At 38.2% G+C, this 20,246-nt stretch overlaps 1 protein-coding gene across 2 annotated transcripts in view; it reads right to left on the reverse strand.

The window, feature by feature from the left end:
* Positions 1–1,267: 1,267 nt before the first annotated feature.
* The window catches only part of LOC107318292 (uncharacterized), a 163,425-nt gene continuing 144,446 nt past the window's right edge, over positions 1,268–20,246 (reverse strand). For both annotated transcript variants that reach the window (XR_014933551.1, XM_085513561.1), the window contains one exon: positions 1,268–5,309. The gene's annotated coding sequence lies outside the window, so the exon portion shown is untranslated. The remainder of the gene's footprint in view (positions 5,310–20,246) is intronic.

Genomic DNA, 20,246 nt, shown 5'->3' on the forward strand with positions numbered 1-20,246 from the left:
ATAAACAATACAATATGAAAGCATGCTTCAAACCAGATGCTGCTTTATTTCTGTCCAAACAGTTTGAAGAGCCTGTTAAAATGCTTCAAGTTGCTGTTTATAGAGGGTCAAATGAACATTTTTCAATGAAATGTGTCCCTTCTGGTTCCTTAACGATTAAATAGAGTGGAACAATAGCCATTTAAAATAGCAAAAGAATATCCGATGATTTTTTATTGTTAGAATTGTTAAAATAGGAGGAGTTGAAAAGCTTTGTGTGAGGTGAGAGAAAAAATGCTCTGACAGCATCAGAGCCACCTCAAACAGTTTTGACAATTTGTCAAAAAAACACTGCACTTTCCAGGGAGCCTTTTGCAGGACTCCCAGGACAATAAGAGCATCTTTCCTTTGCTCAGAATGGCAAACAACTTTTCCCACCATTCCCTCCAACTGCCTTTCCCAGCAGCCCCCACTGTTATGGGGTGATACTTAAACTTCATCAATGTCAACTGTAAACACTGGTATGAGGAGAGATACATGCAGACTCCACTACTTGTAAATGGACAAGCTCAGATTCCCAACCTCACTAGGCTCACCGGGTCGAAGAAGAGCCAGGATGCATCTGGCTTATTTGTGGATCAGACCCAGACATAAAAGCTTATCAAATACCTCGGAAAGTGGACTAAGTATTTTCAACATAGACTTTCCTATTGGAGGAAGCAACCCGCCCAATGAATCCTGTGTACTCATGCTCTTGAGGAAGTGCTCTGTAAATCTCAAGACTATATTTGCCTCCAGGAGGCATCCAGTACCCCTACTTACCTGTTAGCATTCAGCCCACTGTAGATAATCCTCTTGTTTACATGTCATTCAAATTGCAATTGGTTGGAGTTTTGTCAGTAAACCTTCAATCTCTAGAACCCACTTTCTTCTAAAATAGAGCTGATTTTTACAGAAAAAGTAGCCCATCTTTGCACAAAGACTTTGGAATGTCATGTTGACCTGAGATTGAAGCTGATCTTATTTGAAAACAAAAACAAAAACAGGGAAAAAAAAGTAAACAAAGCTTTTGTTCTAAATGGTCTGGAACAAAACTGTACTTCCTTTCATGTTTGATCAAAGCCTTAGTAACTTGTCAGGATTCTGAAAATCGGAGCTATTAGGTTACTACACTGCTGTAGCAGCCCTATGGAGCAATACCACTCAGTCTTTCTGGCATTCACTAGCCATATTTTAACCTTGCAGGGCAATAATTTGCTGCACAATGAAATCAAAGTCATCAACAACATTTCTTTCTGTTAAACTTATATTTATTTAATACAATATTGGAGAGTTTGACTTTTTGTGTAAACATAACCATATGCACCCATCAAAATGGACAGGGAGCAGCATTAACAGGTAATAATTTTTTTGCTATTTAAATTTCCATACTTAGTTACTCATAATTATCTGTAACTTCTTCATGTGCCTGGAGCTTTATAAGGGATATAATTAACAAGCAAAATTATTATCAAACTGGATCAATTTACAACAGGTATATAATTGTTTTCCTAGAGAATTTTCCTAGCATAAGGAAGTATGCAAAGCCTGTTGGCAGATTCACAGCAGTTTCTACATTTGTGGCAGAGAAATGTTGTGTCGAATGCACTTTGTATATATATGCATATACTTGTATGTATAGAAGCCTACTTAAAAGTATATATAAAAATGTGAGAGTGAGTGTATACGGCTTTCAGCAGCTCCCCTTACTCCCCAGCCCCTGTTCCATTTCTACAGTCTTCCCCTCCTCTCCATCTGCTTCTCACAATACCCTCACCAACGGGCTCAGAATGCACAATACAGACTTGGGTATATTGGGCAGATGATGGCTTTTATTGGATAAAAATTCAGCAAAATGAGTAAGAAAAGGTCACTAGTACGTTGAAAATCCCACTAGCCATCTCAGATGGGTATAGTAGCCAGCCTCCTTCTAACAGACTCCATTTCCACAGATAACAACTGATGCCCATTAGGCCCAGCTCAGCTGCACACATTAAGCTCTTTGCACTGCATGAACTCCCATGCTAAGTAAAGTGCATCACTGTAACAGATTTTCTGCACCTCTATCTTAGCTTCCTCAAGAACTGTGGCAAAAATAATGGTATTTGTTCATTACTGTCCCTCCTTTAGATTTCTTTAATTACACAGTTTTCCATCCCTTTCTGCCTTCAGAACAAATTTTAAAAGTACACAGGAGAAAAAATCAGTTGCTTTTATGTTTTAACAAAACACTTTCCAGTCCTCAGGTATTATATTCCAGCTCCAGGGAAAATACAAAATAAATCCTTTGCCATCCAAGGAATTCTGTCAAATTTAAACCACTAAATAAACAAAAATCATGGCCCAAGTCCTTTGATATGGGAGGTTCCAGTCATCTAGGCTTCTTTCCAAACTCCAGAAAGGATCTAGTGAAAGAAGTGAGTATAACAAGTGATGGACCGCCAATACTTGGCTCATGTTAGTTCTAGGTTAGCAGTGTTACTACAGGGTGCAGAAATAATAGCTAATCACTGGAATGGATTGCTTAGAGGATAATAACAGGTGTTACAACTATTAAAAATAATTTAATAATTCAAAAAATAGAGTGACAGATGGCTATCAGAATGTACTTAGCTGAAGTCAATCCTGCCTTCAGGCAGAACGATGGGCCAGATGATCTCTTTCTGACCATTTTGTTATGTTTTATTCTACCATTTGATGATCCACATTCCTCACCTTTTTTGCTGGGAACTGGGATGTGTCCATGTGTGAGCAGATATGTACAAAGCACTAAGGAAGTTTTCTAACTACCATTTGAGCCTTGCAGGGAGAGACAGAAATGCCAGACCATTTCTCTTCCACGTGCACAGAAGGATGCACAGTCAGGGAGCAGACAAGATGCAATATTAGCTTCTTTAATCAGTCCTTCTTTTGACTTTTTTCCACCCTATTCAGATCTGCTAGCCAAGGCTAGCTCAAAAACTCAGCAAAAGAGAAGGGAATGCTAGTTTTTTCCTCCCATTAGAATGGTTACAGCTCAGCCCTCTGTCTTAACACTCATCTTCCTCCACACAATACGAGAATGAGTTCTTTATGAATTCACATCTAGAAATATTTCTTTGTGAAATTGTTCTTCTCCTCAGTAATACTGGAATTCAGTGACTTTTTAAAAAAGCTCTCTTTAGAATAGAAAAGATACTTCTCTCTAGTAAATTTACCTAAGAAAAACACCAACCTGTGCCTGCCCATAGGGTTTGTATGTTTCTTACCTGTGATATCTTTGTCAATTACTTTATTTTTGATTATGTTTCAAAGTTCTGATAGTAAGATCATCAGCAGTGGCTTGTTGTCTCAGAGATTTGGAAACACAGTCATCTGAATTTTGGACTGCATCAGCTCAGCTTGTGAGTTATGAGTTTCTGCTGCTAGCAGTCAGCTGTTATCTTCAGGATGGTTTAAGTGAGCATCACATCAAAATAAAATCTCCAAATGGCCAATATTATGCCCCAGTTTCCAAGAAGACTTTTTGATATTTGAGATTTGCTTAAGAATGGTTGGCCCACCCACCCACTGCACAGAAAAATCATCACTCACTGAGTGTGGATGGTCTGAGCTATTGAATGAGTCACACATACATTTACAAAAACATTTTACATGTGGAAAGTCAAGTTTTATCGATGACATTCTTCCATCGAAGAATGGAATATGATCCTGAATTAAAAAAACTGGCACTTACAAGGGGGAATCCAGTTCTACTTTTACTAACAGAGATGTAAACCAGGAGTATGCCTTTGACAGCCAGTGGTGCTCCACTGCACCATGCAGGGAATCTGGGCCAGGGCAGAGAGCTGGAATGCTGCCAAGCTGAAGCATATTGGGTTGATACCTGCTCTGAAATCCTATTGAAACCCTCATCTCTCAGTTTATCAACTCACGACTACAGATGCTTAAATAATAAAGAAAAAGCCCCTGTGTGTTTGTGAAATCTGGCCTTTATTTTATATCACTCTCATGACAAAAAAAAAGAGTTCGAAAAATGTCTTAAACCACTACTTGGGGATTTTCTCCAAGCACTATGCCAGCTGCTCTCAGCCTCCATTGCGAAATGATGGGCTGTTGGCATAGCCAAAGTACTTTACACTCCAGCAACCACTGGATGCATATCGGCCCTTTGGGAGTCATTACCAACTGGTGTAATTTAGGGCAGCCCTGAGGCAGCTCTAAGTCACAGTCTCCAGGAACTGGAGGCTATAAAGGTGGCATAACACCTCTCCTTTAGGTCTATAATCTGCAATAACATTTACAATACAGACTGCATCGTATTATTTCCATGTTTAATTAGAGTAAAGAATATCAAACATTTTACTTTAACGCTACCCCGTGTGCTGTTACCAGCTCTGTATGTGATTTAATGGGTGATCAATCATTCACATATCAGTGGTGATGTAAACCTGATGTTCATTTGTTCTTTTTCACTTCATGCATGGATCTTGTGTAACAAGAAAAGAAATATCTACGAGGAATGTGGTAGTTCTGCATTGCTGCTAAATCTCAGCAAGCCCTTCTACAATCCAAGAAATAAGGTAGCATCAGTTTACAGACCAACTTTTCAGTGGCATTGTTCCAAGTCAGTGCTATTGGCCAGTCTGGCTTACACTTGCCGTCTGTGGCCAAATACGTGATGCTTGACATGTTAAGTCAGCTGCTGTTTTCTTTTAAGAGAGAAGATATTGTTGATACAGCTGTGAAAGGATCTTTTCCCTTTTCCAGTGAATTATCACTAAATTACATTAAATAGAGAGAGAACTCCTTCCTTGCTTAACAAATGCTTGGAAATGAAAACACTGAAGATGTAGGTAGGAAGGGGTATTTTTGTCCTGTCATCATTTTCCATTCAGTCTCTTTTCACCACCCATTTGATCTGATGCTGCTGTCCACTTATATTTCAAATGGGTATTATCCTGCCATTCATCTTCAGATACTACTTCTGCTGAAATCAACAGGAAAACTGCCGTCATGAAAACTCAAGGATTAGGGAAAAACTGTGAGATTTATTCCACTGTTTTGGGCCAGTGAACTGAGTCCTGCTGAGCTTGGGAAGTGATGGAGCCAAGGACAGCCAGGGTTGGTGGTGTCCCAAGGCAGGAGACAGAGGAGCTGCAGTGGGAGGTGGATGGGAGCCCACAAGTTGGCACAGAGCATGAATGTCTTCCTCCAAGGGGTATCCCTAACCTCTGTGCTGCTCTGCAAGTGCTTCCCTGTCATTGCATAGGACAGCTCCACATCACTTCTCTCCAGAAGCAACCTGAAACCTGCCAGAGAAAAAGAGGTTATTATTTTGCCAATACAACTTTGTTGTAATCATAGCAATAAAACAAAAACTGACAAGTGATGGCTTCTCTGAGGTGCTTTTAACCTTAATAAGAGCTCCATTAATTTTTCTTATTATTGACAAAGCAAATTAAAACATATTTTAAAACAAGCAAAACATAAAAAGGGCATCAAAACCAAACTGAAATCATTGAATCTTATTTGTAGAGAATGCCATTAAAATAATGTAAATCTGCTTTTGTAAATTAACTTCATGCATAACTAGAAATGATTAGCATGCATATATAGAAACCTCTGTGGTTGTAATTTTGGCATATATCTTAATAAAGTCCCATGTTGTTTTTTTATTTTTCATTTGGTTGCACTCTGGAAATGTTACCCTCTCTGAATGCACAGTAAATTAGTGGAAGAGCCAGCTTGTGGAAGGGCTGTCACAGAGCCTCCTAGGCCATAATAAGAAGCAGAGCAAAACCAGCCAAGTAATAACTGTTCCACACAATGAGTGCATATGAGGACACCTGAAGACTAGAGCTCATATATGATTCTGCATCATCTGAGATTTTTCCTAAGCAAGGTCAAAGAAGGAATTGGCAGTATTTTAACCACTGTTATGGCTGCTGGAAAAGGGGTGAGTATCCACAAAATAAAACTCCAAACCAGAGCACAACCCCAAAAAGTGCACCATAATCTTCTCTAGCTTTACTTTGTGAAAACCACTGTGGGAGCAATCACTGCAAATAAATACCATTAAGTAGACACACTAATTTTGTTGAGTCACTTTTCAGGATGATCTGTCAAGGATCTAAAATCTGTGTTTGAACGACTGGTAGAAGGTGGATAAGAAAGTGGTAAAATTGAGTTTTTATCTAAGAGAAAACCTCTTTTTGTATAGAAGCATTTACTGGAATTCACAAATACTTGTAATCTTCCTAAAGAGAAGATGAACAAAAGCCTGATGTTCTGTTACTAATGTCTGTCTCAATAGGAACATAGCCCAACGGAATAATTCAAACTTAATAAAAAATCTGATATTCAATACTTAAAGAATTTACTTGATGTGCAGTATTTAGAGCCTTAGAACTTCATAAATAAATGTCTACATGCCATGATGAGTAGCTCAGGAAAAAGATTCTTTGGATATTTGGAAAAGTCACAAGGGGAACCTGGCCCAAGATTCCCTTCAATATTTTCTACAAGCTTTGCTGACTTCAAATATTCTGAGCAGATTTGAATCCAGCTCAAGCACCTACCATGCATTGGTATAGTTAGCAAGCTCTCTGTAGGCTAGTTATTTCAAAACAGGGAGCAAAAGGAATAGCAAGCAACTTCTGCCAAGCTCTTGGCGCCTTAAGAGCCTGAAAGAATTAAATCCTCCCTCCATGTGTTCGTGACAGACTTCATTTCAGCGCTTGTTCTTGTACCCTTTGAAAACAATAATGTTTATGAACTAGGAATGGGCATTTGGGAATAATAGGATAAACAAACAGGAATAGGCAATGCTGTCTTGTTTTTCTTTTCTTTGTCTTTTATTTTTTTTCTTCCCTCAGATACAGAGATACAATCTTATTTTAACTTAAGTATTTCCTACTTCTGCCTGCATCAGTATGGAAGCTGCAAATTTATACAAGGCAGTTTAGATTTTGAGGATATAGATGATAATCCACATTTTCTGAAACTAGCCAAGAGGGTAGGCTCCTGCCTCCAATTATTTACATTCTCCGACCCTTCAGGCTCAGCTTTTTAACCAATCAAATTTCCGTAGCAGAATCTGTAGCCTAACCTGTTTGTATTTTACACATTTGCTGTTAAGAGCGAAGCAGAATTTTACAAGTATCCGGCATATTCTTCATAGCACATCTGGTGGGTATGGACACTGATCATTAGAAGAGTTCTGCAAACTGATAACATGCCAAAGCTTTGACAAAAGTACTTATGGTAAATGTCAGTCACTTTTCTTTGCCAGTTTAAACACATACCCTTCTGGGAATAATTTTGATCTATTGTGGCACATGAAACATAATGAACAATATCTTCAGGCCTTGTAGGCCTTGTAAGTGAGTCCATGTATTTATTATATGTACTACATGTGGATCACTAAAAAATTAAGAGAAAGGAGGAGAAAGAATATTAAATATCAGCAAAAATATATGAGCAAAAAGCAGTCCGAGTAAGGGATTTCCAGGCAAATAAGGACTGCAGGAGGGACAGAGAGGACAGTGGTGATGCAGTCACCAGCATTACTCACATATGACTTTATGTGAATATTATTCTCCCCCTTCCAATGCCCTCTTCTGCATGGTGGACTTACTTTCTGTTGCACAAAGTTAACAAGGATCACAGATGAGGATGGATTATATGAAGAAATATTATCGAAAGTGAGAGGATCTGAATTTGCACAGCAAAAGGATAACAGCAAATAAATAATCCTAGCCTGATTTCTGATACACGTGAATTCTTGTGTTATTCCTCAGTTTTCCCTAATGTGAATGATGGAGCAAGAAATGGGGTCTCTAAGAATGACAACACATCTTTCTTACCTGAACTTCTGTCACTGCTGAGGACTGCATGTGGGATGTACATTAATGGCCATAGATTTTCAGTTGTGAATTTCCTGAACTACATTTGAGTGGATTGCACGCTAATAATGAAGTGGGAGTAATCAAAAAGTCAGAAGAGCTGTAAATCCTACTTTTGGTCGATAAGTTGCATTATCATAGCACAGATCTTTTTGGTCTTTCACACAAACACATTGACATCTCAAATATGTACTGGTAGGACATTTCAGATCTGCTGAATACAGTAGGTATTTATGCTTTTAGTTTAAATGGAGATTACAAATTATTCGCCTTTTGCCGTGCACAATATGCATATTATGGCATGGATATTCTGTTACCAATTCACTGTAACTAAGTACTTCATTGCTAAAAAAAAAAGCAATTTTTGACCCAACAGACCATAATAGAGCCTTTCAAGCTTGTTTGAGGCAGCTGCCATGAATTGAAAAAATCATACAAGATGTGCTGTACCCAGAGCAATTTAATATGTAGAAATGTGCATTTTCAGTAAGATGTAATGGCACATACAAGATATTTTAAATAAAAGGAGGTACTGATCCTTGTTATCATCTGCTGGTGAGGAAAGCTTCAGATTAGACCTGTCGATAGCTAGCTAACAGGTGAAGTCAACAAACTGCCTTCCCTCTCTACTGGCCAGGGTGATGCCATTTTTGGCTTAATGTGAGCTTTTATGGGCATGTGAAAGCAATGCTGTAGTACTGAGAAACTCTGAAAGAACCAGACAGCTCAGCCAAAAATGTATTTTAAAAGTATTTTTAGTGCTTTAAATAAAAGCACATTCTTTTTTCTTTTTCTTTTTTTTTTTTTTTAATGTGGTTTTCAGTATGTTCCTCTTTTTAAATTTAGCCAATTGCGTCAATATTTTATATGCCATCATGAATGTTGTCCTCTTGTTAATGAAATAGTGATTCAAGCCACAAAATTAAAACCAGTTGGTTTGTCAAATCCTGAGCTTAAAAACAATTCTGTAAGATGACTGTGGGGAAAATATACAGAGCCTTTATAATCTACTCTTGGCTATTCAATTACTTACGATAAAGGCTCTCTTGGGTTGCCCCAAATCAGGACCCTGTTGCCATCTGACAAGGGCTAAGGATGCCACCTGACCTCCAAATGCCAATCCAGAAGAAAATAGAGCTCTTATAGACCCTCTGCCATGTTTGCCAGTCTCACATGGGTGTATGAGACACTATGCTGCATCCGAGACAGCACTGGACACTCCTGTCTGGGCCAGTGAACCAAACCTGAAAGGTTTGTACCTTAAATTCTTAATATGATTTGTATGTGTGTGAGAAAACGTATACATTTGTGATTCTCCATATGTGATCATAAATGCATGTTGATGTATGTATTTGCAGCAGAAATGCTGAGTCACAGCTTGAAGCAGTGATTGAGCACTGGTGGGAAGGCAAGGCCAACCCAGGGAGCTCAGGTGCATGCAATGTACCTGAGTGACTGAAAGGGGTGGAGGCAGGATGCACCCCTTCTCAGACCTCATTTAAGAGTTGGCAATGGAGGTAAGGGCATCTCACTGGAGATCCTTGCATACCTGAGGCCTTCTGAAGGTAAGCAGTTATTTGTTTGTCTTTCTTTTCTTCTTCCCCCCCTGCTCCCCTTTACACTCATTGTTTCCATGTTTATGTCTGCTGCATTTGGGCTTATCCTCACTTGCTGTGCCCTTGGACTTTACCCCCCTGCTATTATTGCTCTGCTTTCCATTGCATTGCAGTATTAGGTAGCAGAATAATTTTAACTTGTTAGAAATTGGTATGTTTTTTTTCTGAAAAAAGTTCTTTTCTGTACGTATTTAATTTTATTTTTAGCAGGAGGACTGAAGCATGCAAAGCTCAGAATACTTGTCTCTTCCACTAAATAATCATTACAAGTTCTAAATAAAGAAACAAGTGCCAGAGCCAAAGCACACTGAAGTTAATATGAGTTTTTTCATTGCCTTCAATGGGCTTTGAATCAGAGTCCAGATTTTAACTGTTGCAGAACATCTTTACAACCACAACATTTTCTGTGGTACTCTCTGTGGGCACAATGGTAGAACTTAAGAAAACAAAGGAGTGATAGTGTGATCTTTGTTTTTGTTGCACACAAAATCAATATCCTGTGAATGTCAGCTTTGTTAATATATATAATCAATTTATCTATAATTATCATGCAAAGATGGGTGGTTAATACCTGCTTAGGACAGAATATGACTCATTCATTTTGATGCTTCTGAAACCACTGACAAAGAGTAAGATGATATTTGTTATTATTTTAAGCAAATACACTGATACTACTTCTTTAACTTTGATATGCAAGTTCTAAATTGTGGTTCTTGGCAGTAGCTTTTACAAAGTTTCTAAACACAATGAATTTGTGTACATTGTTTCAAACTCGAACTAATCAGGAGAAGACATACTGGACGTAGTGTGTGCTAGTATCCATACATCTGATTTCACTTTTAGAAACTATGGTGAACTTGCTAAATAACTTGCCCATCTCTAATAGAGCAGCTGTATAATATAGAATGTTTCTAGCTAAAAGCTATCTGACGTGTTTTGAAGTTAAGCTGAGGAGGTCTTTCCTCATTCCCTACCTCAGATAGGTAATATAATAACAGACATTACACATTACAGTGACATTCCATTATGGTGCACAGCATCATATAGTCTTAGCTCCTGAGGGGAAAAAATGACCAGTGGAAATTGAAGCTAGCCTGTGGACTTAACCAATCATTCACTGGATTTCATTCAGCTGAGAAGCTAGATTCTATTCAAACAGATACACATATATGTACACCTATGTAACCTTGAATTTAACAGATTTATTTTACTTTTTTTTTAGTGGAGAGATGTCTGATTAATAATGCATTTTGATCCTGCTGCAAAAATGGGCTATTCAGTGCCCATAAAAAGGAGATAGATTTCAGTGGGCCCCTTCTTTAGGCTTTGAAAACATCACTTGCTCTCAGAGTTTGTTGACTATTTGGAGAATGACTTCTTATATCCTTGTCAAATTTACATATCATGCCATTAAAAATATTATCCACAAGAGTTATTGGACAGCAGTGTCACAACTTAAATTTTTCTTGCCTGTAGGATTGTAGATAACCTGATGCATAAAACTAAATCTCAATTGGTGGATGGCATCCAGTGGTAAAAGCTGAGCACTGAAGGTCTCCTCGGAGCATTGGCAATACCCTGCCAATAGATATACTGTACGTGCCATTTAAGCCAGCTGAGTACTGCTTTTTCTCTCCCTCCCTCCAGTTTTTCCATTCCCCAAGGGGCAATCCTTTGGCGAACAACCCATTTAAGTCAAACAGCTATCATGTAAAAGTGAACATGAGCAACAAAGCACATCCAAGGGAAGCAAGTTAAGATCTAGGCCCTGAGGTTTGAGGGGGGGGGGAGCTAAAGAAACTGAGCCAAAGAAATTCTAAAAAGGCACTTTTTTAGCTTAAAAAAAATAAGATTAGAAACTGGCTTGTATGAGCCCAACTGTGATTAAAAAAATAAATCTTTTATAGTTAAGACAGGATTTTTTTCTTTTCTTTTTGTTCTTTGACTTTTTCTTGCAGAGAAAGAGGCTATCTTCACTTAATCAGAGCAAAGAAAGAGTGGCTGAGGCAGAAGCAGCATCATGTGGGTGAAGGTCAGGCCAATTTTCACCCATGTGATGCTGCTTTATCACTCATGGAACAAAGATTAAGGCCTTTCTTTTCTTTATCCTTTTGTGCTTTCCCCCATTACTTTAACAGATCTGAACAAATCCCAGGCAGTTCATCCAAAAGTTCCTTTTAGCTACATTTAGTTCAGATCCTCTAAATTCCACATAAGTCTTCATGCTATACCAACATGAAGAGGCTGTAAAATGCACATGTGTAGGGAGGAAAAAATGTTATAGAAAACACAAAAATCATTGCACAGAACATGATAACAGCAAAGGTCTTTTCAGCTGCAAGAAACCAGGCACAATCAGACATCAGAAATATCAGCATCGCTATGCCCTTACTTTAAAGGAAATATGCTTTTCTAAGATACCAAAATGATGCATTAACATTGATGTTCAGCTAAGGTGATGTTAGCACAATATAACTCTAGCTAAGCTGAGTTTCTGGAAAAAGAAAGACCCTAGAAATGCATAGCTCATTGCTGCCCATAATTATCTGTAAATATGTTATAACAGAAAACTTCATCATACATTGTATATGTTTACATGTCTTATTGATAGCTAGGTTAATCATTCATATTACTTCAGAACTGTATTAATTGCAGAAGTATGAGAGGGTGCAGTTTTTACTTAAATTACAGAGAGGATGGATGGAAAGGGCAATTATCTGATTTGACTCTGCATTTCAAATCTTTGGTTTTATTCAGGTAGGGTGAAGCAACCTCTCATAACTTAACTTGCTATTTATCTCTGTTTCAAATCATAAGGGTTAAGGAATTGCTGTTGGTGAGTGCATTTATTTCGATTATATTGTAAAATGATTAGTACAATATGTTGAGATGAAATACCAGTCAATTGCATAATCATAATGAGAAGCAGATATATTTATGTGACAGGTCCCTATAACATTTGCAGTTTTTTGGGAAACTAAATCCATAACACTTTACATACCAGAAGATAAGGAAGATAAAGCAGCTAAGCATTTTATGTTACTCATGTTTACCAAAGTAAAATCTCAGCCTTGTGAAGTAAAGAAAAATACTGTCTTTGACTCCAGTTCCTCACCCGGGGTAGAGCTGAAATGGTTCAGAGAGAGGTCTCTTATTCTTTGAGTAATTTTGTGATGTGTGAACTACTGATGTAACTGTGAGAAGTCAGCACAGAATCATTTATATTAGAAAAGACTGTTAAGTCCAAATATCAGCCTAACATAACCATATCCCTAACAGCCACGTCTCTTCAGTCACCAGGGACAGTGCCTCCATCACCTCCCTGTACTTCCTGTTCCAATACCTCATCACCCTTTCTGTCACGAAATTCCTCCTAACATCCAGTCAGAACTTTCCTTGGCACAACTTCCTGGGGCTAATGCCTTACAGTGTCACTTCTCACCTGAGAAATTAGATCGACACCCACCTGGTTATAATCTCTTTTTCAGGGAGCTGTAGTGAGTGTGCTTATCTATCTCTCCTCACCCTGCTCTTCTCAGGGCAGAACATTGCGAGTTTCCTCAGGTGATTCTGGTAGGTTAAGTGTGCTGCTGCTCAGGGTAATGGAAGGTCAATAAATGGTGTTATATACACAGATTTTGAAAGCACAGTATTTATATTGCTTATACTAGAAAACAACTTCATGTGCATGTTCAACATATGTGATAAAGCCCAAAGCACTTGTGTTCTTTTAGAAAACCAGGGGATACCAGTATTTTTTTTTGGGCTATTTTCAGCTTTGGTTACAAAATAAAGTTAGTCCAGGCAGTCTGTTTCATGTACTCTGATAAATGAAATTTAACAAAAGCTGCGAGAACCTTTCTTTTTCCTACCTAAACCCCACCTTCTTTCTTCACACAACTTTGAAATGTGTTTTCCTCTGGCTATTTTGGTAGACTGTAAATTTTTCTTTCTTTTTGTGCTTTAAGAAGCAGGTGATGATTTATCATCCTGCCTGTGATTCCTCAGTTAGATATCTGTAATGAAGATGAACTATCTTTCAAAACAGCTACAGATGGAGAATTTTTAGATATTCTGTAGTTTCTAAAAAGCCTCTGATTTAAAAGAAATATTTTCTGTCTCAGTGCATGCAAAGGGTTGAGAGCTGCAGCTCATGACAAACTCTGGAGTGGGGGTTAGCTGCTCTAAAAAATTTCTGCCCTCAATCCACCCATTCCCTATGTGCTTTTCATTCTCCATTGGAGGAATATGAATTTGAGTAAATGCCATGTGACAGTGTGGCTGCTGTGGAATTTATTCATTTTTCTTGAGTAGAAGATCAATTAGTAATTACTGAAGGGCAGTCCTTATAGGCCATCTAGGTTGGCCCTTAATTAAGCAACAAGACATGACAGGCAATGTATTTCTGGGCAATTTAGCACATCTCTCAGGGAGTTTTTAAGGCATGAGGCCGAAGGTCAAGTGACTTTAACCACCTGAGAAGTGCAAAAATCCCTTAGAAATGCACTGTCTAGAGTGACTTATTGCTGTTATTAAATGGAATTTGTGAATAAAAATAAGAAAGAGTGTCAGCCCCAGGCATGAGTAGGGCATTATTAACATGGATATGACATTGTTGACAGCTAATCTAAAGCTCCATTTGTGTCCTGAGCTCTAGAGCTATTTCTCTATACTGTGTATTAAAGCAATGAAGATGCATGATGTTCTTCATCCACACTTTTATCAGAGCTGTCCAATAAGAATGAGTAACACCGTTTTCTGAACTTTGCATCACACTTCAGCTTTTGGGTGGCTAAGACAAAACTAAATCTTGTATATCTAGCATCCCATTTCTGGATTATAGCTTAGAGCTCTCCTGAAATAACAAAAATTCTTTCGTAAGGTGCAAAAGGACTGTCTTCTGACAACCTGAGATCTGCCCTGTACTTGTTTCCTCCTGGCTCAGCTGCTTCCCCATGCCTGCTGCCGGGCTCACTGTGTCTGACATCAGATAGTGCTGAGAGGATGAAGAAGCACTCCAGCAGCAGTCTCATTGGCAGAGCAAATTCCAAGACCTTCTTATGCATAGTTATTTTTTTATTTTTTTTTTCTCTCATCATGACATTAATTTCAGCTTTTAAAGAGCATACATACTTTCTAAACACCTTTAGTGTCTAAGGTGACATTGCCAAAACACTGCTTGTTTCCTGAAGCTTGGAATTGTAGAGAAGGTGCTGAACATCTGTTGTAAATATTGTCTTTCCCCAGACTGACTGTGAAGAGACATACATATTTTTTGTTCTGTTTATTTGTATTGGCTTAATTCATTCTTAGGTTTCTTGATGTGTTTGTTATTACCCTTATCTTAATGCATGCTCAATCACTTGTTGGGTCTATTTGTTGATCTATGGTAACACCCATTTTCAGAGACCAAAGCCTACTTTCAAGAACAGAAGTTGCTGGCTCAGCTCCTAGTCTTACTCTGATCAGTCAAAATGATTCAGGTTTGCTGTCCTGTAGGACTACAGTGCAGCTGCAGGTGGGTAAGAGGAGGTAGTACCTGGTGGTTCTGATGCTCCCAATGCAGCTGTAGTTATGATGCCTCTTGGAAACAGCACAGCATGTGGTGTCCAGTTTTTCTGTGCATTCAAATGTATGTCTGATATGCTATGGAAGTAATAGATTTATGGTGCATACCTCAAATATTTTAAGTGCATATGAACACATATTTGCTTCTGGGAAATCCTGGGCAGAAACTTGAAAGTACTGGTGTGAAGTCTCTGCTTAGGTACACAGGAAATGAAGATGGCAAATCTAGAGCTCTCCATGTATGTGGATAAACTGGGGGAACTGTAGGATTATAATGCAGAAATACCGTGTAGGTTCATGGAATATATTTTAACTACAATGGAGTGTCCAAGTTTGCTGTGGTAGTGTTGGTGCAAGGAATGTTAGAACTGTCATGAGAAATTAGAGCTTTAAAAGATGCTTTGACTAACACTTTGTTTTTTTTTTTTTAGTATGAGTGATCCATAATGATGTATTAAATTTATTATTTTTTTAAATGAGCTGAATGCACTGCAGTTTGCCAGAAATTCCATATATTGCAGTTTGAATCAAGTAACCCAAAATATAAAGTTGGCTGTACTAGTCTAGTACCATTGTGTTAAGGGAAAATTTTTATACATTGGTAAGAGCAAGAATTCTAGTATCATCTAGGCATAAGGCCATCCTATTAATTCTAAGCTCAATAATCCTTTTCAGTGCAGCTTTAAAAGTAAGAAGTTTTCCCAGTGTGGCAGTCCTGAGACTGGTGATTTACTGTCAAACAGCCAGAGTCATTATCATGTAGCCTTATTAAAATTGAACTAGAGACACAAAAAAGCCTCATGTTTACATATCAATTAAGAACCATTTTTTCCTTTTTAAGCACCTGAACATGTAGTGCAGAATTTAAAAATGAAAACAATCATACAAATGTTCCATTCTAGTGAAAAAGGAGAATGCTAATTAATCTCACATTTGTGGTTTGGACTGTGCTGAAGGTGATACTAGGCCACAAGGGATGATGGAGTTGTGGTTTGCAATACAAGGCCTTCCTGAACAAAACAATTAGCCTGCATGGTAGCAAACCCATCCACAAAAGCCTGTACCTACAGCAACCCTTATCATCCCACATAGGCTGAGACAGTGTTCTAAGACTTGTAGGAACTTCTGCTGCTTGTCTGGATTCAGCATTTACTGACAGTTCTGAACAATTTCAGGAATGATCAAAAGTATGCAAAGAAAAAACCCAAACAAACAAACAAAAATAAAAAGGGGGTGAAGAAAAGAACATGAAGTTACTCCTCACATTTAACTGTGCATTGCCTCCCTGCTGTGTGATTTCTCTGTTTTAGTTTCAGTACTACTTCCTGACTACCTTGATGCAAAAGTTTTTAGGGTTCACCGGTTCTGCATCTAAACCTGCTTCTGCCCATATCTAATCAAGCCAGCAAGAGAGAACCAGGGAGGGAGATCCCATGACTTCCCCCTGTCTTATCTTCTTCTCTGAGTGTGAAGTCCCCTGGGATATGTAGTTGTTCTTCCCTTCTGAGAACCAGGTATCTGGTAAGTTGTCAGTCCATGGAACTGGAGTATTACATCTTTAATTACCTGTGCTTTATGTGATGTTATGATGTGGAATGTTGATATCAAAATTATAAAACCATGACACAGTTTAGTATGGAGGATTAATGAAGCATATATACAACCACTTCCATATAATTTTATATATTCTCCTAAGTGGTATACTGGCATTATATCGTAGCATATATATATATATTTTTTTTCAATGCTTTTACACTATTGTAACGTAACTCACATATGCTTCCATGTTTTCCTCCTGCTATACTCAGTTCACTTACATTTGCAAGAAGGTATGTATCACACTAATACATGTGTGAGCACTGGCATGATGGTTAGCGACAAAGCACAATGGAAACAAAGGACCCCTCATTGTGCCTATTTTTTAATTCATTACTTATTTGAATTAATTTTATGGCAACAAAGATGTTTTTTTTTTCCTTTGCATTATATCAAAGCGCTACAGAAAAATCTGTGCATTACTGTGGGGAGGGAAAAAAAAAATCCCAATCCCGCCCAACAATCAAAGACTGTTGTGGCCATGATTTTTTGGTAAGTGATGTGAAAGAGATATGTGTTTGAACTTGTATTTAGCTACAGAGAGTTTACACAGCTTTTAAAGAGTTCTTTCTTTTTTTAATAACGCTACTCATGCTCCCCCAACTCCAACACGCACCAATTATTTGTACAAACTCTATTTCTCCTTTGAAACACGAGCTGTGTTCAGAAAAGATTTCCTGTCTCTAAAGATGGCTTGTTAAAAGCAAAAGAAATGCACTGAAATTAATTATTTGACACTTCTTTTCCTAGTATCTTGCAAAGAGTAATAATATCCATATGTGCTTTAAAGTGTTCCTAAAACAATTTTCCACGGAGTGATGTAGTTTTGTGTTTTAGAAACTATGCATTTTAATGAAGCAATCGTTATCAATAAAGAAAGGGACTGCAATTTTCAAGGAGCGTTTGGACATCTCAGCCTGTGTTTCGTTTGGGATTTCTGAAGACTTTCCATTGACGGAACATTTACTTTCGAGGTGTGTAATTGGGACTCAGCATGCTCTATGCTGTACTCTTTGATGTTCACCAGTGCAGTTTAAAGAAATGAGTTAGAACTGGAAATCCAGTATCTGCTAGGGAAATTCTTAAACCCACAGGATGGCTGCCTGTTTTTCCTTCTCTTTTTGTGTGTTTGTAGCCTTTTTCTTTAGGATTCCTGAACTGACATAATACGAGCAAGGTCCCAATTAGCTGGATAAGCAAGTCAGGTTTTCTGCTGGGATTAAAAACACTCAATAGAGCCAGGAAACCGGTTGGTTAAATTCATACTCAGAGGAACTGTGGTGTTTTTTGTTTGGAGATTTTTCTGTTGTTTTGAGGGGAAGGATTTTTTTTTTTTTTCCTTAAAAAAAAAAAAAAAGTGTCTGATGAGCTATTTATACCTCAGGGAATAACACCACATTATTTTCCTGCTTCTGGTGTATTCATTTGTCTCTTTAAATTGACATCAGCTGAGGCCACTAAGACCCTCACACCAAAAAAACTTGTGACCCCCTGCACTGCCTTCAAGGCTCATTTTATACTTCATAGTTTGCTTATTTTTTATGTGAGGTGTGGTATGTATTTTGGAGGCTGTTTTACATATTATGGCAACTTAATCATTTCTGTCCCTTCTATTTCTCCCTCCTAAAGTGCTAGACAGAGTTCCTTCTGGACAATAATTTTTCCTCTGAGATGATCGTTCATTACCATAGAAGAAAGCAATGCAGTCCAGAAGCAGTAGTTGACAAACATTTCCAGGCTTCTTAGCTGTTGTTTTCATTCTGGGAGCACTTTCTTAGTTTGTATTTCTGTACTCAGTTCTTTTGCTTTTTCTCTCATCCCAGGATTGTCTACCATATAGCTTGGACAATTCTTCTAATAGAGGGCTCCAGGGAACCATCTTTGGGCTTTATCTCACTTACTCAGCTTCTACTCAAGACTACTGTGCATCCTAAGCTTTCCCACAGGGTCTACATTCTTCGCCTGCAAAACATGTGCTTTTGCTTCTGCACCAAAATCAATCACAGATCTGGGGCCCCTGAGAGGTACGTCTTCTCCGTTTTCAGAATACTCAGAAAATGATAGGGGGGGGGGATTGCAGATGATCACCTAATCCATCTGTTTTACACACATGTTTTCACAAGGGATGGAGGACTAATACAACAGAAACACACCAGTGAAGGTGCCAAGAGGTCTTCCTAGGAGATTCTTCAAGAAGTAAAATTTAAAGAGTGCTGTTTCCCAGGGTAGTCACAAATTAAATAGGAAATGGCCATCACTAAGGCAGGGTTGTTGTGGTTGCATTCAACTTGAAAACATAGCTCGTATCATTAATTTTTTTCTGTGGTAATTCACCTAATCTTAGTCAGATAGTCCCTCTGGTACCATATTGGGTCATTTTAGATCAAGAAGCAAAGAGAGCTTACACACTTCTCCCTTGAAAGAGTGATATCCTTAAACAGATATCCGTAGCAGAGTTACTGTGTTGATGAAAAAGTATAGAAATGGTGAGATAAGTAGTTAGGTATAGTGCAGAAAACTGCACATTGAATAATTGGACCCAAATACAGTTTCAGGCACTGCATTCCAGGGGGATGTACAGTGCACACAACAGTGTCCCTGCAGGAGCATGTCTGGCAGCAAGTTTGCCATTTCTTGCAACTACGGCTACTAATGTTGCATTCAACAAAGGAAACATCTACTAAATAGTTATTACAGACCACTAGTCAGTGATATCCTAGTTCAAAACTTTGTGGGAGATCCACTTAGGTGGAGAAATAAATTCAAATTGGTGTACTCTGGCCTCCCCTGCATATTAACAGTGTTTCAGAAGAGATCTTCTCAGTTTTGCTCTTGGAATTGAATGTGTGTTCACAACACTTAGTCTACAAAAGGAAGGCAATGTGTGGCATGCTTCATGTGCATTGTGGTCAAAACAAGGATTCAGTAAAGTTATTTTGCAGTCATTTGCTTTCAATCAGCAAAATGATTCAAGAGTCTTCCAATCCCTCTCAGGAAATCATTACCCAGAAACAGTGCCTGGCAGGTGGATGTATCCTCTCTCCAGATCTATATCTTTATCATTTAATTTCTATTTTGGAAGCATTTTTGAGTCAGTGTAGGTAGCCTTCAGTGCACTGTGTTGTGTGAGATTATTTTGGCTCTGTTAAGTAAGCTACATTTGTTACATTTGTTATAATGTAATACATTATATGAGAATAAATGATCCACTGGAGTCTACTGGTGGCAGCATGCAGGAAAGGCTCCCCCCCACCCAGTAAAATGTGATGACTGTTACGGTTAGGTCTGCAAGGGGTTTCCATTACAAATAAAGTTTTCTAAATGCTTGTAACTTTTGGAAATGTTCCCCACATTTGGCTGTAGATCTGGCCTGTTCAGCTGGGGATATTTTTTGAAAGCTTGAACACAAACAGTTTAGCTGTTAACAGATGAAATGTAAGTAAAAAATATGCTTCCTGCTTCTTTAAAAAAATGGAGTCTGGTTTAAAGAAAAAAAAAAAAAAAAAAGAATTACAGCTGAAAACTCTCTGGTATGAACCCTGTTTTTGGAAAGGAAATAGTC

This window comes from Coturnix japonica, chromosome 12, assembly GCF_054131305.1.
Source record: "Coturnix japonica strain WE chromosome 12, WE-NBRP24, whole genome shotgun sequence".
NCBI lineage: Eukaryota > Metazoa > Chordata > Aves > Galliformes > Phasianidae > Coturnix > Coturnix japonica.